Source organism: Notamacropus eugenii, chromosome 6, assembly GCF_028372415.1.
Source record: "Notamacropus eugenii isolate mMacEug1 chromosome 6, mMacEug1.pri_v2, whole genome shotgun sequence".
NCBI classification, from domain to species: domain Eukaryota; kingdom Metazoa; phylum Chordata; class Mammalia; order Diprotodontia; family Macropodidae; genus Notamacropus; species Notamacropus eugenii.
In genome coordinates, this window is record NC_092877.1 from 380,132,437 (window position 1) to 380,153,767 (window position 21,331).

At 46.7% G+C, this 21,331-nt stretch overlaps 1 protein-coding gene across 4 annotated transcripts in view; it reads left to right on the forward strand.

Annotated features, from left to right (window-relative positions):
- Positions 1-21,331, forward strand: part of LPP (LIM domain containing preferred translocation partner in lipoma) — a 666,236-nt gene that overhangs the window by 53,788 nt on the left and 591,117 nt on the right. The window lies entirely within an intron of this gene.

Genomic DNA, 21,331 nt, shown 5'->3' on the forward strand with positions numbered 1-21,331 from the left:
GGAATTGACCCCCTTCAAACTTTTGCCATCCATAGTGGCCCCTGAGGCGGGCCCACCATGGCCTCTTACACAGTGTTCCCACTCCCAGTTATTCAAACTTTCTCCCTCTTGAAAGACTTTGCTCCATATTTTGTGTACTTCTGCATTGAAGGTGTAGCCGTTGGATTCCCTAGGAAGCTGCCTGTGGGCGGGGGCTCTTTTTCTAGTCTTTCTCCCCACATTGCCCGGTTCAGTTCTGGGCACAGAATTTGTACTCACGAACAAAGGTTGGGGATTTGCCTTGCTCTGTCTCCACTACAGTTTTGAATGTTGGAGCCCAAGGCAGCCCCTTTCTGATAGGCTCATCTGGTTCATCGAGCTCTGCCTTCCTTGGACACTAACCACTGGGGATGGGGTGGGGGTGGGGGGTGGAAGGTTTCTGTTTCAGCATTGCATACAGCAATCTACAGTCTCCCCAGAGAGTGATGGGGGCTTTCCAGCTGCCCAGCACAGCTCAGCCTCTACCTCGGCAGTCTGGGCATTTGCTGGGGGTGGGGGGCTCTATTCTGGCAGTTGGCCAGGGATTTTGTGTGAGAGGGCTACCTGGGGCCATGAGCTCAGCATACACTTAGGTTCTCCATTAGTTTGGTTTGAGATTGGTCCATGGTTCACGTGAAGGTTTTGGGAGGAGCAGTGGCGAAGGGCTTATGTGACCTGTAAGTGTGGTCAGTAGTTCTGGTCAGTAGAGAATGACCTGACACAGGGAAGCATTCTGTTTCTTGAAGCTATCCAGACTTGAAAGGCATGAGTGCTGACTTCTGGAAAGAATTGTCCCAGAATTGGGATCACAGGCTAGGGCTCAGACCCCACACCTCTTATTTTCCCTTTTGTATGACCTTGGATAAGTCATTGAATGCTAAATAGCCATCAATAAACATTTATTAAACACTTACTGTATACCAGACCCAGCGCTGAGTCCTGGGTTCACAGAAAGGCCATCTCTCCAGGGCTCACCATCCAATGACACTCTTACTAGGCTTGTTTCCTCGGGTATAAGAGTGGAGGTGACTTGGTGACTTCTGAGGTCCTTTCCCACCCTGGATCTGGGAGCCCAGCATCTCTCAGAGACCCCCAGGGGCCAGGGTGGGGAAGGAGACCAGGAAGTGGCCTCGTGACAAAGGGTACCCACAGCTCTGCAAGGGAGGAGTCTGGACTTCTGTGCCAGGACCGGGGAGCCACTGGGGTTGTGCTGGACCCAGAGACTAAGGACACCTAACAGTAAAGGGGCAAGGCTGATCTGGGGTGGGGCCAGGGACTCATTTCTTATTCCCTCTCCCCTGTGGGATAGGGTGAAGGGAGCTTTGTCCTTGGAGTCAGAGGACTTGGGTTCGAATTTTACCCTGTGGAATAGAGTGGAGGGAGCTTTGGCCTTGCAATCTGAGGACCTGAATTCAAATCCTATCTCTCTTGCTTATAACTTGGGCAAGTCCCTTCATGAACTCTCTGGGCCTCAGCTTTCTCATCTGTAAAATGGGGGTTGAACCAGCTGACTGGTCCAACTAGCTGGGGGACCCTGTGAGTGTGAGTATCTATGAGAGTCGAGTCTCTCTCCTCTGATGGTAGGATCCCAAAGGAGGGACTGGAAGGCTTTCTAGAAGTCATCTACTTCAGACCCTTCTTTTTACAGATAAGGAAACTAAAACTCAGAAAGAAATTATAAACCAGGAGCAGGAGGCCTTTCCCAGTCCAATTCCCCTTCCCCTTTATGCCTCAGTTTCTGATCTTCTGTGTTTGGTCTGAGCAGGGGAAGGGGAGCTTGGCTTTGTGTTACTGAATGACTGGCCATGAGCCCCTCACCACGATGCTCAAGTGAATGTTAAAGTAAAGGATAAAAATCCTCGTATGTTTTTATAAAACATTCTTCCCCACCAAGAATATGGAACAATTGGAGGGAGGCTGTAGTGAAGACATTTACTTGTTTGTTTTGAACACATCTGCTAGGCCTGTGCCTGGGATCATGGCCCCAGCTGCAGAGGGAGCAGCCCCCTGCACACCTGGAGGGGAATCCTCAAGTGCATCCTTGGGAGAGACCAGTGGGCAATGCTCAGGTTGGGCCATGGGGCCTTGCTGGCTGTGGCCTTTCTTTTCCGGGAGCATCCCAGCAAAGCACACTTCTCTCCTACTTTGGCATCCTGAAGCACGCCGTGTTTGCCACCTCACCCTTGTGGAGGAAACTCCTTTTCTTTGGGAGCCCTGCTCCACTCCTAATGGATTGTTTAGGGCTGCGGTCTTTGTCAGACCTGAGTCAGGACTGCTGGAATCCCAGTCATTAGCTATGTTGTCTCTCCTCCTTCTACACACACACATACACACTCACACACTCACTCATGTGCACACTCAAACTCATGTACACACTCACACTCACTCAAACTCTCACATATATAGCCCACACATAGACATATTCACCCCACCCCCACCCATCACCATCATCATCACCTATGAGTCTAGAGGCTATGTGCCCCTCCCCTCAAAAGAGTGCCAGGGGATTGTGAAGACCTTTGTCTACGGCTGGTTCCCAGATGTGTTCTTGCAGGACTGTCTGTCTATTGGACAGTGCCTGCTTGGGACATTGCCAGGGGATGGTGTAGTTGATGTCCCAGTCTGTGAGGGATGCCTTAGTTGTAAGGAGTCAGAATCTTGGGTCCCTTAGGTGAATAATGTCTTGTGATAGGAATCAAAATAGGATCTTTTGCTGTTTTTGTTTTAGTGTAAACAAGTGCCTCTGATTGAATCTTGCCTTTATCAATCAAGAGGTAGGTACAAAGGTAGTTTCTGGAGCTAGAAAAGGCTATGTATTTGTGTTGCTAATTATTTTTAATGTGATTAAAGATCTTCCCCACCCATTAATGGGCCTACCCCTTCAGGGGAGTTTGATTAGGGAAGATTTGTGGGAAGGACAAAGGCTTTTGTTAATGAGGCAAAGGTTCTCAAAGGTTATGACGCCTTCTGGCTCTAAAAAAAGTATCAATACTCTGAGGTGAGGTTTTACTTTGAGGCTTCGTTTTTGTACTAAGGTTTGAGTGCCAGATGAGGACTCCAGGAAGCTGCTAAGGAGCTCCCAACTTTGAGAACCCAGATGTTGTGCTTTTTTCTCTAGTAACTATGGTCAGACAGTTGGAACTATTGAATTCAGGGAGAGGAAACCATGTCTGTTGACTTTTTTGATTTCTCTGTATTTTCTTTGAATTTCAGGGTGCTGACTCCCTTGAATTAGGTGAATGATATATGTGCTTGGTTAAAGTGATTGTTAACCCCTCAAAAATTGCCTTTCCTTTTATGAATGCAGATCTAAGAACCTGTGATAGTAGGCCCTCCCTGTGCATGTTGGGGTACTTACTGCTACACATTTCTGCTGCGGATGTTACTTAGTGGGAAATGAGGAGAAATTGGGTTGAGCTTTATTTCTTCAGATGCAATGGGGATAATAACACAGGGCCCTGTCCTGAAAGATTAAATGAGATACTCTGTGTAAAGCCCATTGCACATTTTAAAATATAACGGACTCATCTGCTACTTTTGCTGTTGTTACTGGATTTGGAGTTAGATGTCTTGGGATTTGAACCCTGGTTCTTCAACAGGGTTACCTTGTCAGGACACTTAATCTCCTCAGAACACCCCTTTCCTCATCAGTAAAAGGAGAGAAGTGGATGAAAAGATTTCCTTGTTTCCAGCCTTGGATATTAGGATGATTTTGAGGTGTAACCCCCAGGGGGCTTCCATGGTCTTTGAACTGACTGTCAAAGGCTCCAAATTCCCCCCCTGTAGAATTTGAGGTAGGAAATCTCATGGCTGGGGCAATTGTTACCTCTCTGGTGAGTGAGAGAAAAACCCCATGACCCCTGGCTTCCATTTGTCTGCTGGACAGAACTGTGGGGTTCTCAGGTAGACCCAATATAGAGTTAGCTTTGGAGAAGACCTCAGAGAGCATTTAGACCAGCCTTTTCATTTGACAGGGAGGGAAACTGAGGCTCAGAAGTTGACAGTCATGATCCTTGATGCCTTGATTTACCCTTCTGCCTTTGGTGTTTCAGTCAAACGGGAATGTGTGCTGGTCTCCACTGACATCCTGGGTTCTCTATTCTCCTCCCATGTCCCTGCTGTCTTCTGTGTCTGAAGAATAGGTTTCTCCTACACTGAAATCCAGTGATGCCAGTTCTGGCTCTCCCTCCATGAAGATTTCCTTAATTTCATATGGCCAATGGGTGAATTTATTTTGCTTGACCACACATGTTTCTAAAAGAGTTTTGTTTTTCTGGCATTCACAATAGAGGGGGTGTAGTGCTTCAGGTTGGGCATGGGGCAATAAATAAGATTGAATATAAAAAGAAAGAAAAAGACATTTCCCTGATGGCACAGCTGGAGGTGATCGTTTCTTCCTCAAATCAATTACTCAACAAGTATTGGTTAAAAACTTCCTAGGTACCAGATGCTGATGGTAGAGGGATAAAGGTGAAACCATTCCTGTTCCGGAATTCTATTGGACGTGAGGGGGTGGTTCATAGGCAAATAAAGGCTTAGATAAGAGGCTCATTTTTCAAGGGGTGGGGGCATGAATGGAGGCACAAGTAGCTGGGGAGAAGGATCCTTCACGTAGGAGGAGCCTAAAGACTGTTCTCTTCTGTCTCCCATCTCTTTTGGTCTCAGTTCATTCTGACCTGTGGTCTAATTAGGTGTGTATGTTCCTTATCCCTGTATGAGCTTGCTAGAGGCAACATGGCCTTGTGTAAAGAATGCTGGTCTTGAGATTGAAGACCTTGCCTTGAATTCCACTATACATATCTCCTAGCTGGGTGGTTTAGGGTCCGTACTCTCTCCCTCAGGGTCTCACCTGTAAAATGAGGAGGGAGCAGGGTGAACCAGATTGCCTCCAAGGTCTCTTCCATTGCTGAGTGATGGATCCTGAGAGGTGGTCACATCAGCATGGAGGGAATTGGTCATCATGTGCTGAATTGAGCTGATGACTCTCCCAAAGTCACAAAGACTTTTCAGAGCAGAGACAGGTGGAAAGACCTCACCTCTCTTCTGGATGGATTGATTGTAAGCTGCTTGAAGTTAGGGAGTATTTACTCTCTATTTTTCTTATCTCCAGTGCTTGGCAAATAGATGCTCTTTCATCAGTGTTGATTGGTTGAGCGATTGATTGCTACAGATCTGAGGCTAGACAGATTTCCGCACCATTCTACCAGTCATTGTATAAGGGACCAAGCCAGTGCTCTGATGCACCATGAAACTCCTAAAAATTCATCCAAGCTTCTTCAACTCTGATCATGCACCAGGACTCACTAAATAAATAGCAATGGCTCCTTTGTAAGAGTGTCTAGAATCGTCAGAGGATATAAATCCCATAGGCTCTGCCAAGTTTCTGGCACGGGAAAGTCTTCCAGACACTGTCCCTTTGGGCAGCGAGGGAAATGCACCAGATGCTAGATTGTTGCTCCAGCAGAAAAGTGGGGCTTCTCTTCCCAAATCTCCTCCTGATCCAAGGACTATCTTGGTGATAGATGGATCCTGGAGGTGTATTCAAAACCAGATTTGGCAAATAAGCCTTGTTTGTTTGTTTGGCGCCTCCCTTAGGCTACAGAGAATTCCAGAAGATTAAAAAGAAAAATTGAGGGTCCAGGGCCAGGACAGACCTTCAGAGGACAATCTGGAATATTTTTTCTCAAGCAATCTTAGCATGTCAGAGCCAAGAAGCATTTTGGAACCCATGTCCCTTAATTTTAGAAATAAGAGGCCAAGGTTGATCTAAATCATAGATTTAGAACTGCAAGGAACATTAGAAGCTTTCTAGGCAAATCCCTCAGAAAAGTGACTGAACTTGGCCCTGAGCTCACAGAGGATAAGCAGTAGAGCCAGGATGTGAGTCTGGCTCCAGTGATTCTTAAGGGTCACATTCTGTCCTCTGCACTCTACCCTCAAGTCACCAACACGTTCTTCCTCTGTGTTAACAGCACGGTGGGGACCCCGGAGCCAGGATTCTCTCTCATTCAGCAATAATTCATTTAGGGGGGACTATTTCAATAGCCTCGTCATTCATTTCCCTACTTCCAGTCTCCCCTTCTGACCCATTTTTCATGTTGCTGCTAATGTAACCTCTCTATAAGTACTCCCTCACTCAGAAACCTTCAATGGTATTCCACTGAGGAATGCAAGATCCTGAGCCTGGCATTCAACGCTGTCTGTAATCTGGATCCAACCTAACTGTCCACCCTTATCTCACACTTCCGTTTTGTGTTGTCTTTGTGTCTGCCACACCTAGGCATGTCCTGGGCACTCAATAAAGGCCCCTTAAGTTGACAGGACAGTGTGCTCAGTATTAAGCAGGGGATGACACAAGACGCCATGTCCTGGTGTTACAGAGGATCTCGTGTGCAAAGTTCAAATGCAAGGATTCCATATAGATGGTAAGGCTTTGCTTTTGTCCTCATAGAGGGTTGTGTTTGAAGATGCCACTGGACCGTATTGTAATCTTGGACATGCTGAATAATGAATACTAATGATAATAATGTTAATGAAGATCATGACAGCTAGCATTTATACATCTCTAAGATTTGCCAAGATATGTATATATGTTATCTTATTTAACTGCTCAAGAGGTTGACCCAGCACTTCAGAAAGAAAAACATAGGTCATGAAAAATGCCCCTTGGTTCACACATGGCCTGAGGTTGGATAGGCACCTCCCTGGTACAGAGATCCTGGACAGATGCTGCAGAAGGCCACTGAGCTGCACCTACAGTCGAATAGGAGAAGGAGAGATTGAAATGGCTGTTAGGAAATTGCATGTTTTTTTCCCTGTGATCGCCTTGTACTCCCTGGCCCCTGAGACCCATTCTTTCTTTATTTATTTTTGTCATGTGTTTAACAAGCACCGGCAAACATGAGTCTTTCTGTATGCCAAAAATAGAATTGTTACAAAACCAGGAATAGTATATATAGCTTGTTTTTTTAATATATGATAAAATATATAAAAATCATTCCAATATTGCCCTGTTTTTCTATGCTCCCTCTGAACTACTTTCTGTGTATTTTAAAGTATTTCATTACCCCCTCCCCCCTCAGCACCTTGTTTTCTTCATTTATTTGGCATAACTATTACTACCTCCATAAATCTCACCGGTAGAGAAAATAAAAACTCTCCTTCATAACTAATAGGAATTGTTAAGCTAAAAAAATCCATTCATTGTCTGTGTCTAAAAATGTGCATTTCCTTCAGCACCTTGAGGTCATCATCACTCCTCTGCCAATAGGTGAGGGGCCTGAAGCATCATCTTTCTTCCGGAGTCATGATGGTCGTTGTATCTGTCAGAGTTCTAACTCCTTCCTCACTGTTTTCCTTTACAGAATTATAGTTACTGTGTACCTTGTTCTCCTGTTTCCACTCACTTCCCTCAGCCTTGGTCCATATCTGTCTTCTCAGAAGTCTTGGAAACCATCTTCCAGTCTATTACAGAGAGCAGTGTGAGGGTCAAACCAGGTGCCTGGAGGTCTAGCCTCTTCCCACCAGTTCCCAGCTGCCCTAGGACATGATTGTTCCTCTGGGCCTGTCTCCTCTCAGGCAGACAGGAGGTAGGCTGCTGCAGTGTCTCCCAGGCTCTCTCTGCCTCGAGTTCTGTCCTGCCTTTCACCTACTCTGAGATTAAGTTCTGGGTGTGGCCGAGGAGACCAAAGACCAAACGGAAAAGGCCTCCCAGGCGCGATCGTTCCTACAGCTGTGCACTCGACAGGTTTCAATCTCCAGATTTTTCTCCATTCAAGAAGACGCACTTTTTTTTTTTAAAGGGAAAGCTATTATGGACATTTTCTGAAATATAAGGAGAGGGGAGAATAAATGAATTTTAAATAGAAAACAAGCAGTTACATTACATATAGCATTCAATTCTCCTTGGAATTTTAGTCTGGAATTGGAGAGCTCTCTAGCAACCTGTCATTTAGCATGCATTTGAATTCTGTTAATTGGCTAGCAGTGGACTGGGGCGGGGGGGGTGTCTGTCTGTCTATTGGAGAGGCTCTTTAGGATTTCCTTTGTGTTTGACCATGACTTCTTTATATGGGGAACAATGTTATTGGAGGAAAAGGTTGTTATGGAGGAGAGGGGCTCACTTTGAGTAGGGCTGAGGAGAAAGAGGAGGACGGATTTGCCCAGCAAAGTCTCTTAGTGAGAAGGTCTTATTATTTTCTTCTGGGGCAAGGCAATAATTGTTTATTAAATGCTGACTATGAGCTAGGCATTGTGTGCTGGGATATATATTTAGGACATAAATACAAACAAAAGGAAAAAAAAATCCTTTCTCTAAGAAGCTCTCATTCTAACAGGGGAAGAAAATGTAAAGGGGAACCAAAAAGTGGAATGATGGGGGGAGATAATCGTGCTAGCAGCAGATCTGGAACCCAGGACCCCTGACTCTTCCCTTGTGCAGGAATACGGTTGTGAAGCCCGGGAGTCAGCAGCAAACTCAGAACTGGGGGTTGGCTGGCCTGGGCCCTTCAGGAGGAGTTCCCCAATGGGAGAAGGGGGTGGCATGGCTGGGGGATGTTCCAGGGTGAGGAGGCTATGGAGGAAGGTGGATATTCCAGGATTCCAGGTCTCAGGCATGAGGTGAATTTCCTAGGAGGGAAATCTGGGGAATCTTAAATTCCTCCATGCTGTGACTGGCTACATGCATCCCCTTACAAAGACCCTGCTTTGTTACGCAGATGAGACGGGGCTTTGGAGGGGGAGTTCTATTGGCCCCTCCCTCCACTCCCAAAGAGAGGGATCCTCCTGACACCTCAGCTTTTCTTGACTTCACAAACCCAGAACAGAATAGCTGTCAATTTGCCCTTGACTCTCCAGCCTTCAGACACTCGGTGCTACGTGTGATCACTGACCCAGAGGGGACCATCCTCCGTATTTTACAGATGAGGAAACTGAGACCTGGGGAATTTAAGTAACTTGTCCAAGGTCAAGGAAAGTAGTCAGGGAAGGGATTTGGACCCAGGTCCTCCAACCCAGAGGTAGCACTTTCTCCAATGGATATCTTTTCTTGGTCCGGGAAACCACTTGCCACACTTGGGTGTCAATGCCCGTGTTGGTTTATTTCATCTGGATTCTATTAGCTTCTACCCCTTCTGGCACATCCAAGAAGATTCCTCTTAAGTAAACATCATCCTCCCCTCCATCCACAGAAATCCTCCTGTTCAGCCTGGGCCAGGGGTTTCCAAGCCCTGACAGCTTCTTTGAGTTCTGACAACCCACATGCTCTTAGCTTAGGATGAAAGGAGAGGAAGAGTGGTTTGGGGCAGAGACTTTCATGGCGGCCCTGACTGGGGAGCTCTCCTACCTCTTGATCGTTTCTGGACCTTGTCTCCCACATGCTGGCCCTCCTCCTCACCCTCCCACTGGAACTCCAATCTCTCCTAAATTAGTGTGGCCTTCTCCTGCCCAGAAACAAACCACTCCATCCCTTCTTGTACACTTCTGATGCCCACAGCTGGTTTTCTTTTGTGCGCTATCTTCACCATTAGAATGTAAGTGTCTTGAGGACAGATATTTTCCTGCTTGCTTTATTTATACCCCAAGCCAGTGCCAGGCACATAGTAAGCACTCCATAAATGCTTTAGCATTCATTTTTTTGATCTTCTCCTGACCACAGTGAAACGCAGGAGCAGGTGTGACCCTCGACCAGGGCCTGCCTTTCGTAGGGTGACACTCTCTTGGCATCTCTTCAGACAGACACTCTTATTACCTGGGAACTGGATCAGCAGAGAGAGGCTTTGAATAGCTAGTGAGTGAGAAAGAGAAGGCTCAGTCCCTGCTGCTCCCTGTGTCTCATTTCTTTTGGCCTCCAATAAAGCCCGTGGCCTCCCATTTCAGGCGGCTTCCTCTCATGGTAATCACAACTATCTGCGCTGTGGGGCTCCTGTTTTTATAAAGCACTTCACATGAATGACCTCGTTTGAACCTTTCAGCTGCTCTGGGTGGTTGGGGCTGACAGTATACCCATTTTACAAATGAGGAAGACCAAGGCTGGAGGAAGTTAGACAACATGCCCAGCATCTCACAGCTAATCAGTTTCAGAGGTAGAATTTGTACCCGCTTCTCTACTCCAACTACCCCCTCCCACCCCTATTTCCTTCCATGCCAAACTGCCTGCCTTGCAGGGGGGCAGAGACAGTGTCAGGCACTGAACTTGTGATTTTATTGATTTAGGGAATGGCCAGATGAAGAAATAAAGCCCATTAATGTCTTCTCTGCCACTTAGTCTCAGAGGGCTAATTGTCCAGAGGGTATTTCTTGTTCAGCATCACATGAGATGTGGAACCTGAACCCAGCTCTTCACCATTCTGAGGTGAGCATCTCATCGGAGGTGGTGGTAGCCAGATGGTTGAAGTGCCCCTTCTCTACTAGGTAAGGTGCTTGAGGGCAGGAGTCTTGTCATTGATATCTGCACACAGTGTCTAATCAGTATTTCTTGCGTTCAGTCAGTTACGCATTTATTAGGCCCCCCCCCCCCCCCCCCCCCCAGTGTTCTAGGCACTGTGACAGATCTGATATCCTTTATCTGCATTCAGTACAATGAAATCCCCAGATGCCCCTTCCTTCCCGTCCTCATTTGGCTCGCCCTTATTTGAGTACTAGCTTAGTCTGAAGGCGACTTGGATTCAGACAAACAAACAAGCCATCTTCCTCTCTAAGTGTCTGGGGAGGGGATGAGGCCTCTTCAGAGGTGGGCCAATAGAGCTAGGGCCCCTCAGAGATCTCTCAGAAGCACCCGTCTGGATGCCCTGCTTTATTAGATCGTCTTCTCTCTTGCCTTAAGGCCGGGCTGGGCCGGTCAGGAGTCAGGAAGGAAATTGTTTTCCCTGTTGACATCATGGCATGATTGGATCCTCTTGCCAGGGCAGTGTTTCTTTTTAAAAATTTAAATATTTCCTCTTTGTGTCCTTCGAAGCAGCAGGTATTGGTTTTTCCGGAAGCATTTCTTCTGGCACAAGTTAATTTCGTAGTTCTTGAGGATTATTAGTGAGTCATATGGCTTTCTCGGACATGGGGCCATCTGGTTCACACTGGGCTTTGTAACCTGAATGGGCCCTGAGACCGGTTGGCTGAGAATGGGGTGAGGGGGCTGGAGAGGAGAGGACAAGGTGGGGGGGGGCGGGGGAGGAGAAGGCAGGAGATGGCTGCTGGCTGCAGGTATCTGGGGAGAGGGAATGGGCTGGTTCTACGTGTCCTGGAAGGCAGAATTGAGAGTAATGAGTGGGAGATGTGAAAGAGGCAGATTCAGATAAAATATCAGGAAAACATTCCTGACAATTAGAGCTAGGAAGTGGAAAAGGGGAAGGAAAAGGAGTACCCATTTAAACAGTGCCTATTAGGTGCTATGTACTTCACAGTAATTAACACAACAATCCTGCAGGGCAGGTGATATATCCCCATTTTACAGATAAGAAAACTGAGGCTAACAGGTTAAGTGACTTGTGCAAGGTCACACAGCTAGGAAGTAGCTGAGGCTGGATTTGGACTCCGGTCTTCCTGACTCCAGGCCCAACACAACATCACTGAGTGGAATGGACACCTTGAAAACCCCAAGCTTAGAGACAATTTGGATGCTTATGGTCCTTGAGACCCAGAGCAAGTCATAGCCTTCCTGGACTTCTGTTTCCTCTCATTTGAAAAATGAGGGGGCTGAATCAGGTGGCCTCGGAGGTCCTTTACAGCTCAAACTGGACGATCGGGACGATGAGAGCTGCCAGAGCATCTTCATGCATGGCTGGATGACTCTCTCTCTGGGACGTAGTCACAGGTGGCCTCATACATCTGGAGGGCCTCTGAATGGCCACTGAGGCCCCATCTGACTCTGGCAGTCTGTGATTCTAGAAAAATCAAAATCTGATTGAAAAAAAATCTCTTAAATTATCCCGTAGAGCAAAGGAAACTTGATTTTCATGTGAATTGCTTTGGTGATGACATCACATTTCTTTCCTGAGCCCCACTAGCAGCTAACACTCTGACCTGCCTTGACTTACTTGTCTAGGTGCTGTATTCTGCAGGAGAAGCTCAGCTCCTTGGCAGGGGAGGAGGGGTGGGAGTAGGGAAGGGAAGGGAGATGTTCTCCAGGCAGCCAGCAGTGAGGCTAATTTATCATCCTTTACTCATTAGGACCTAGTGATCTCACAGCAGAAATTTTGGGTTCATAGCTCTTGCACTGAACAGGGCCTTAGGTGCCATGTAGTTCACCTCCCTCCCATCACCTCAGTTTCCTCATCTGTAAAATGTGGCTAATAACACCTACCTCGAAGGGTTGTTGTGAGGATCAAATGCTATAATCGTTGCAGATACTTGGCCCAGAGTAAGCACTCTATAATATTAGCTCTTCTTTTTTTTTAAACACGAGGACATAAGACCTAGGGGGGATTGGACCTGCTTCAGGTAACACAGGTGACCTTAGTGGAGCCTGTGCTGAAGCCCTACTATGTCCAGTTCAGCACTGCAAGTGCCCCACCAAGACTAGGAGTGGTCCGATGTGGGTGATCCCTCACCCGGGAGTTCCCTGTGCCCATGAAGTCCAGGTTTGATCTCTATAAGGGAGGAATCAGTCCCAGCTGATGATGCCTCCTAGTGGGGTGCTGTATGTAGAAAGTCCCAGGGCTTTGCTATCTACCTTTGACCAAAAAGGTAAGCAATTTCACTTTGCTCCTTCCATTTCTTCTCCCTTCTTCTTGTACAATGAACAAAAATGACTACATTACAGATCAGAAAACTGAGGCACAGATTGGTGATGGCATCTACTAATTTCCTATCTATAGCTTGACTCACAAATGCCACCCACAGCTCCTCAGTGGCTGTTTCCATTTGTGGGGATTGCACAGATGGGGGGTTTGGAGAAGCCCCATCTTCCTGAATTTGGGAGCATTCCCTAGGAAAGGACTGGCTAGCACCGAGTCCTAGTGCGCCTGGCTGGCTGGAGGAGGAAAGAAAGTCCCTGGGAGATCAGTTGTCAGTATCCTTTCTGGAGCATTCCAGCAGGGCTGACAGAGAGTTGTGTTTGTCTGGTGGAACCTTTTATTCAGTAAATTAATATTTCAAAGGCCTTCTCGAATGGAACATCTGATCATTCCAGTGGCCTCCTTTCGAGGTGGCCTCTTGCAATCTGGAAATCTGCTCACCTGCTAACGAGTGTGTCACGTGGATATTGGTAAATGTATAGGGTTGACTTCAGAGACTAAAGGCAAAGTATTGAACACTATGCTTTACAATATTCACTTCTGATATTGACAAAGCATTGAAAGAGAGGAAGGTTGCCTGGTGGGTAGTGCTTAGCCCAGTATCTGCCACTTAGTAGGTGCTGAATAAATGTTTATTAATTGACCATAGGAGCAGGAAGAAAAATCACAGGACCAGCCATGGTGACCCTCCAGCTGGAAGGGAATTTATAAGCCCCCCATTTAAAGATGACTGGCCCAGAGCAGTAAGCAAGAGGGAATTTCAGCCCAGCACTTCAGATACCAAATTCAACTTTCTTTTCCGTCGTACATCTGGGCTCAACTTTGACCATTGCTAGCTGTGTGTCTCTGGGCAAGTTGAGTCCCAGTCAACTCAATAAGACTATAAGGAGTTATCACTATTATCAGTGAAGGGAGTTCCCACCTGGATGCTGCCCACATCAGTGACAGCATAGGTACAGGCTTCTCTTATTCTCCCAGACTCCCCCCATGTTTCAAAATCTTAGATTCTTCATGTGGAGCCAGGCTTAGGTCCTATCAATCTTCTATTATTACCTCACAATAATATAGACATTTTCTCTCGGTTATTTTTGAAGGAATTCTTTTACCTTCTTTTACATAAGCCCCACAAAGGCTGGTGTTTATTCCACAGCTGGCTGCAGCGTTTACTGAGTGATTTACATACATTACCTCCTGTGAGCCTCCTAACAGCCCTTTGAGGTGCATTATTATTAGCCCCATTTTAAAATGAGGAAGCTGTGGGTCTGGCCCACAGTCACCCAGCCAGCAAGCTCCAGAGCACTCCTCTCTCCCCTCCTCGCCTCTGTCTTCTTCATTCCATTTTTGGGATCTGTGTCTTCTCTGAGCCTGGGAACCCTCGCTTCTGAGTTCACACGAAAGTCAGGATTTATTTGGCTCTGACTGGACTCTTGGGTTGTGAAGAAGGTCCCCATTGAGTCTCTGGAGCAGATACAAGCAGTTATTTTTTGTTGGATCGACAGTGGCAGATACAAACCTGTACCTAACGCTTTCAGACTGAATCCAAAGCGGGGGAGAGACATTTTTAAAAAGCCAGCTGATTTCTCCCCATCTTTCCTCAGAGCTCTTCTCAGAACATTATCTAACAGGTGATTGTCATTTCAGAAAAATAAAAATAATTTCAAAGAGAACTAAAGTATTGAAAGTAATCAGAAAGATTAGGAGCTACAACTCAAGCTGATAAGCATCGATTAAATACCTTTTGTGTGGCTCGGGGTTTTCACTCATCTCCGACTCTTGCTGACCCTTGCTGAGGGTTTTCTTGGCAGAGGTAGTGGAGTGCTTTGCCATTCCTTTTCAGCTCATTTGAGAGATAAGGAAACTGAGGCAGGCAGTGCTAAGTGACTTGCTCAGGGTCACACAGCAAGGAGGTGTCTGAAGTCAGAGGAAACACCTTCTAAAGGTTCAGGGGTGAGGAGACTGGACACTATCAACAAGGATGCTAATGAGGAGTCCTTGAGTTTCTATTATCCGTTGCTAGATTGGACCAGTCAGAATCACAGAGCCTGGCAGGCCATCCTGCCTAAGCCTTGCCTGACCAAGCATGATGAGTGTTCATCCATCTTTTGCCTATTGACCTCGAAGGAGGGAGGAGACAATCTAGGCCATTTCAGGAGAGGGAGAGAGGTTGGCTTGACCTTAAACTTGAGCTGGACTCTTTGTAACTTCTGTTCTCCGTTCTTGGTTTTCCCCAATTAAGATGTTTACCTCTTTACCAGGGCTCTGAAGGTAGGACAGGAAGAGACATATCAGAAGCCATCTAGTCTGACTCTTTATTTTACAGACTCAGAAAGGTCTGGTGACCTGGTTAGGCTTTAGGACTGTACATGACCTTTGAGGTCCCCTGATTAACCCTCTCCTTTTTCAGAGGAGAAAACTGAGGCCTAGGGAGGCCAGATGGCCCCTCTGCATTCATGTGGGTGGTAATCGTAATTGCAATATACATCCCTATAACATATTATATATATGTATGTATTACATAAATTTATTTATAGTGATATATACACAGACCTACAAATGAGTGCCAGTGTAACACACTGTCAGACAGCTGGTTTCAGAATCAGGGAGACCTGGGCTTCCATTCTGCTTTTGCCACACATCCTGGCTAGCAGTGCAACCCTAGGGGAGGGACCAGAAAGCTCAGCATCCTGGGCAGTGCATTGAGGCTAAGGGATGTTCTGGATTGGCAGAGAGAATTCCCTCACCCGTCTGGACTCCCAGTCCTTGAATTATAGCTTTTTGTATTGTGTTTTAAAGTTTGTAAAACACTTTGCCCCCAGTTTCTTATCTGATCCAAATACTAGCCCTGAGTTCTACTTCCTTCTGGTCTAATGGTTTCCATTTTAGAGGTGAGAGAGCAGCCTCAGAGGCATTATGGGGATTGATCATCTCCACTGTTCTAAAAGTCATCTTCTCTGAGCAGAAGAGGAAGCCTAGAGAGAGAGGTTCCATGACTTGGCCAAGGTCACTCTGTTAGGTAATGGAACCTGGGTTCTCCAGAGCCAATGTGCTTCCCACCACCTTTGCAGTGACTCTGCTGGCCTCAGGGGGAGGCTTTCATGTCCCACACCAGCCCCTGCTCTTGCACAGTGGCTAGTTCTGTAAAAAGGGCAGAGATGGTGCATGGCCCTGTGGTTTCCAGCTCCCCCCACAGAGAACCAGACAGGCTGTCTTCTAGCATCACCTAGGTGGCATGAGAAGGTTTGCAGATTGGTACCCTAGAGGCTTCACCCCAGTCTCCTGGGATTGCATGGGTAGAATTGATTAAAATATCTCCATCTCTATCTGTCTACCCTTTTAGTTTTGCCTCCTAGACTTCCAAATTTTTCCTCCTTCCCCAGTTTGTAATCTTTCTAAAATGGGTTCATGTGGGTCATCCCAGCATTGTGCTTTCCTGAGTAGCCAGAGGGCCTGACAGGCTAATCCGTGCTCTATAGCTCTGTGTCTGTAAGTTCAAGATTACAGTCTGTTCCCATTTCCCAGTTCTAGCCGGTTGATGACCCAAGTAGAGTCCTTTGGTCAGCAGGAGAACTCATTTGGCTGGATCTGTGAATTCCGGGCTGGCTAAAAGGCTTTGGGTGCTGTAGCCCATTACCGTATGTTGTCCTTCAAACATTGCCTGAGCCTGAACTATGAATCAGGGACTTTGCTGGACCTATGGGCTACAGAGACAGTGGGGACATGGTCCTGCCCTGCAGGAGCATACCTTCTGTTCAGGGAGATAGCATATGCACATATATAGGTGTAGACAGAATTGATGCCTGGGGGTGGACACTTGCATTTGGGAGGGATCAGAAAAGACTTTCTGTAAAAAATGATTCTGAAACTGAGTCTTGTAGGAAATCAGGAATTCTGAGAGGTGGAGAGGCAGAGGGATAGCATTCTAGGCATGGGGATCAGTCTGAGTAAAGATCCAGAGGTGGGAGATGGAGTGTCATGGATGATTAATAAGCAAGTACCCCAGTATGGCTGGACCATCAAGTATGTGGAAGGGATTCATGTGTGAGAAGACTAGAGGGAAGGATGGATATGAACTGTGAAGTTTTCAGTGGGCATACAGAAGAATTTACATTTGTCCTTGGGACAAATGTAATGAGGGAGCGCTGGGGCTTGGGTAGAGGGTGTGACATGCTCAGACCTGGGCTTTGCAAGGCCCCCTTGCCCAGCTGCCAATGCAGCTCCAATCAAATGAGACCCAAGACTCTTTTCTTTTCAGTCCTTGACTGGTTTGGCATTTCAGTACTTAGTCTACATATACAATGCTCTGAGAGTGAGGCAAAGCCTCCATGATGCCACCCAGGAGTGATAAAAAGCTAAGCAACTTTTAGCCAATGGTAATGTCCTTCCAGTGCTTTCCAACTGGGACCTATTCATGGAGGATGGCGAGCTGGTGCAGGGAGCTCATTCTGTGAGATCTAGTGAGAGACATGAGTCATCCTCAGATGAATGACTTCCAGGAGCGGGGACCAAGTTTGTAGGGAGATTCTTCAGTTTGGTGTTTGATGCAAATGTAGGGACTAGTCTCTTGAATCCTAGCCTTTTCCAGGGTCCAGGTCCTTCTGCTCTCCAAAATGAGGTTAGAAACTATTAGCAGAGGTGAGGATTAGGGTGCTTTGCTGCTGGGACATTGCTGGTGATGCAAATCATATTCACCAGGCTTAAAAATAAATAAATAAATCCTCACCGGTGAGCTATATTTAAGGTTTCTATAGCCACATGTGAATGGGGCTGAGAAAAAGAGCAGATTTGGTCTTAAGGGTTTTAGGCAAGCTTCTGTAGGCCAAAGCTGACTCAGAGTGTACTCTTTTCTATAAATGATGCTCAAGTCTTCACTCATTCTGTCTGGGGCTCCTCCATCCTCCAGCTACTGAGGTTCGCAGCTTTGATGCCATTCTTAGTTCTGCCCTCTGCCTCCACTCCTCCCCTGCCCTTTACTCCCATTCAGCCGGGTGTCAGTCGATCTCCCCGACATCCTTCATGTCACTCCTCTTCTCTTCCCTCCCCCCAGCTCAGGTTCTCATCCTCCTTTGGATGTGCTGTATAACCATAGCCTTCAAAGGGCTCTGTGTCCCTGTGTCCAGGCTTTGCCCTCTCCAGTCATTCCCTCAAAGCTGTCCAAAGACCTTTCATCTAAAGGTCTAAAACACAAGTCACACCATGCTCGTTTGCTCAAGAAGTTTCACTTTCTCCCTGTTGCCTTTGGAACCAATTTCACTACTCCACTTGACACTTGAGCCCACCACAATCTTAATCCATCTTTCCTTTCCAGGCTCAGGCACATTTCTGTCCTCCAGGTATCCATGTTTCAGCTGAACTGACCTACCTTTCTTTTCCTTAGAGTCATTTGCCCCGGCTGCCTCCTTTTCCTACTCTGTGAGGGCTGCTTAGTCTATGCTCAGGGCATCAGAATTTTCCCAGGTCCCCCAGATCTCTTGGAGAGCCAGTGCTAAAACCAGGCAAACATCACTTATGTCCCCTCCTTCTGGTCCCAGAAGGAAATGGCTTTCCCCGTGTCCATTTCCATAGAGAATTTTCTTCTGAAGAAATGTGATTCTCAAGAGTCTTAGATCAGGAGAGATGTCTGCCTCTTCTAGCCTTGTTATAATCAGGGACAAACTTCCCTGTGGGTATTATCTCTGAAAGGACTTTGCAAGGTTTGGTTGCCGATTGGCTGTTGGAAACTGGAAGAGACCAGCTATTGTGAGATTCAGTGCCACCTTGGGACAAATGTTTGCTTAAACTATAGACAACTATAGGCTTTGTGCGTGATGAGGTGGTGAGAGTTTTAATTATTGATTCACTGACAATAGCTGGCTATGAAAACAGATGTCATGTTTTGAAATGAACTATCTCACTGTATAAAGAGTTCCATGCTCACTGGTTGCCCCTTATCACTTGGCTCTTGGGCAAAGACACATTACTATTGTATCCCATTTTCACCTTTTGTTTCCTGGTTCTTTTTCCTAGCTGAGGTGATGATTCACCAATTCACAGAATCTCTGAGTAGAGAAGGGACTTTGGTAGCCAGCTAGTTCCTGAGTTCTTAACCTTTTAAGAAGTGGAGCTAGATGGTACATTGCATAGAGAGCTTAAGCATGGACTCAAGATCTGAGGCCAAACCCATCTAGCTTTGTGACCTTGGGCAAGCACTTTCCATCTTTTTCATCAGTGTCTGGGTCCATATTAATGTTGGCCCTGTCTCAAATATTTCTCCTTCCTAGTTAATGTTATTGATGGTAGGAATAATGTGAACTTCTTAGTTCAATGAAGAGGGCGTCATTTTTCTCTGACTGCCTTTTTTTGAATGGTTTTGTTCTGGCTGTAAAATTACTTAGCCCATGATGAGAGTTCTGAGTGTGGCAGGCTCCAGAATCAAGGAGGGATGATTGGACCCACCTTTAACACTAGGAGATGATATATAGAAAGTATCACAGAGCCCTGTCCCGGGGACATGATGGGGCCATGATAGTTTCAGCCTCAAAACAAAGGTCAGGTCATTTGCCCATCATATTCCTTCTTAGACATTCTACCTTGACTTCAGGTACGGAATTGGGACAGCAGCCACACCTGGGTATCACCACAGAACTCAGATGTGTCCAGGAATAAATACAAGGGTAGCACCCTTATAACACTTACTAACTGTGTGCCCCTGGGCAAGTCACTTACCCTGTTTGCCTTGGTTTCTCCATCTGTCAAATGAACTGGAGAAGGTATGGCAAGCCACTCCGGTATCTCTGCCAAGAAAACCCCAAATGGGGTCATAGAGAGTCATATACAACTGAAAAATGACTGAACCACAACAATAGCCCTAACCCTAACCCTCTCCTTCTGTGTGCCCAAATGGCCATTCTGATCCTACATCTTTTTCTTCATGATCTGTGTGACTTTGAGCACTTAACCTGCCTGGGTGACAGCTTCCTATGCCATAAGATCAGGGGGTTGAAGTCAATGGCCTCTGAGGTCTCCTCCAATGCAAGTTCTGTATCCCCTATGGTCTTACAACTTCTCCCTAGTGCCCCTTCCCTCCTATCTCTGTCCTTGGCTTCTTGTCTTCTCTTTGACCTCTGCAAAAAACAAACACAAAAAGCCCCTGGTCCTCCTGGACTCAAACGTAGGATGCTGTGCTGTGTGACCTGGGACAAGTAACTGAGTCCTTCTGAGCCTCGGCATTCTCATCCGTATAGTGAGAGGATTTGCTCCAAATCCCATGAACCCATGACTCTTGTTAATTATTCCTGCTGCTCCCCATTATCGTCCCAGACACACTGCCTCTTTTATCATTTGTCTGGCTTCTCCAGGAGAAGGCTGCCTCTCATTAAATGGGGTCCCCAGTGGCAGGAATCGAAAAGCCCCCCTTCCCCCCTCACTGAAGTTATCTGTTCTTTCTGTGCTGGCCGGAGTAGAGTATTCATGCTTCTGCAAACAGAAGGTTCCCCTTTCATGGGGCAGATTTTCATTGAGTCCTCATTTATCATTTCTCACCCTTCATGGAAAGACAGATAGGTGATGTCAGTCCTGCTTTTCAGCTGAAGGAACTGAGGCAAACAAAGAATGGAAGTGAGGAGGAGGCTGCTTGTTGTCTGAGCCTTGAAGGAAACTCAAGTGTTCAGGGGCAAAGCTGAGGAAGAAGCATGTGCCAGGCATGGGATGCAGGAGATGGTGAAGGCCAGGGATGGGAGGGCATGCCTGAGGACCAGTGGCAAGGCCAGTTTGAGTGATACCAGGTACCCAGTAAGGGGCAGGGCTGAGGTCTCCATTGTATCCTGCTGTCTGAAGGTCCCAAATTAAAGCATCTTGGGTATGTGTGTGGTGGGGGGGCATGCGTGAGCTTGCACTTGTAGATGTGTGGCGTGTGTGCAGTGCACCCAATAGACCGACACTCAGTTTTGCTCCTCTGGTCCTGACACCTGTAAGGAAAGTGGATGCCTGTGTGGGCAGTGGGGGTAGTAATTACAAGCCCTATCACCCATTCATATACCTACTTATTTGGTTTCCACATGCAAATCTGGGTTTTTTGCAGATGTGTTTAATATATCTGTTGTTTCCGCCTTTTATTTTTATTTTTAAAGGAGGGGGTGGTTATTTCAGTTGTATTGGGGCCTTCATGGGTCTGGTCAATGGCCAAGCAAGCAGGCACTTGGGGCAAATCCTTTTTTACTCTGTTGAATTTTGTTTTCATCACACTTGTTCCTCTGCTGCTTTTGTTAATGGAAAGACTGGAGCGGTCACGGGAAGTCACTCTTCCCAAGGTCTTTGTTCCCGATGGTCGATGGCCGCAGTGGGAGCAGTATTCTTTCTGTAACTCAGCGTGTTGATGGTTCAACAGGTGAGGAGACTGGAAGTAGTTTTGCTCCTTTTCGGCAGAAAGGCCAATCAGTTGATTATACTCATAGTTGGTGACTTTTGAACTTTCCTCCACTTGGGCTAAAAAGCAAAAAACCCCCACAAAACTAAAGAAAACCCTGCCCAAGAAGCACATAGACAAATCATCACTGTGTCCTCCTCACTCCTGCAGGTTGTAGTCATTCTCAAATGCTGAAGGCCAGGGA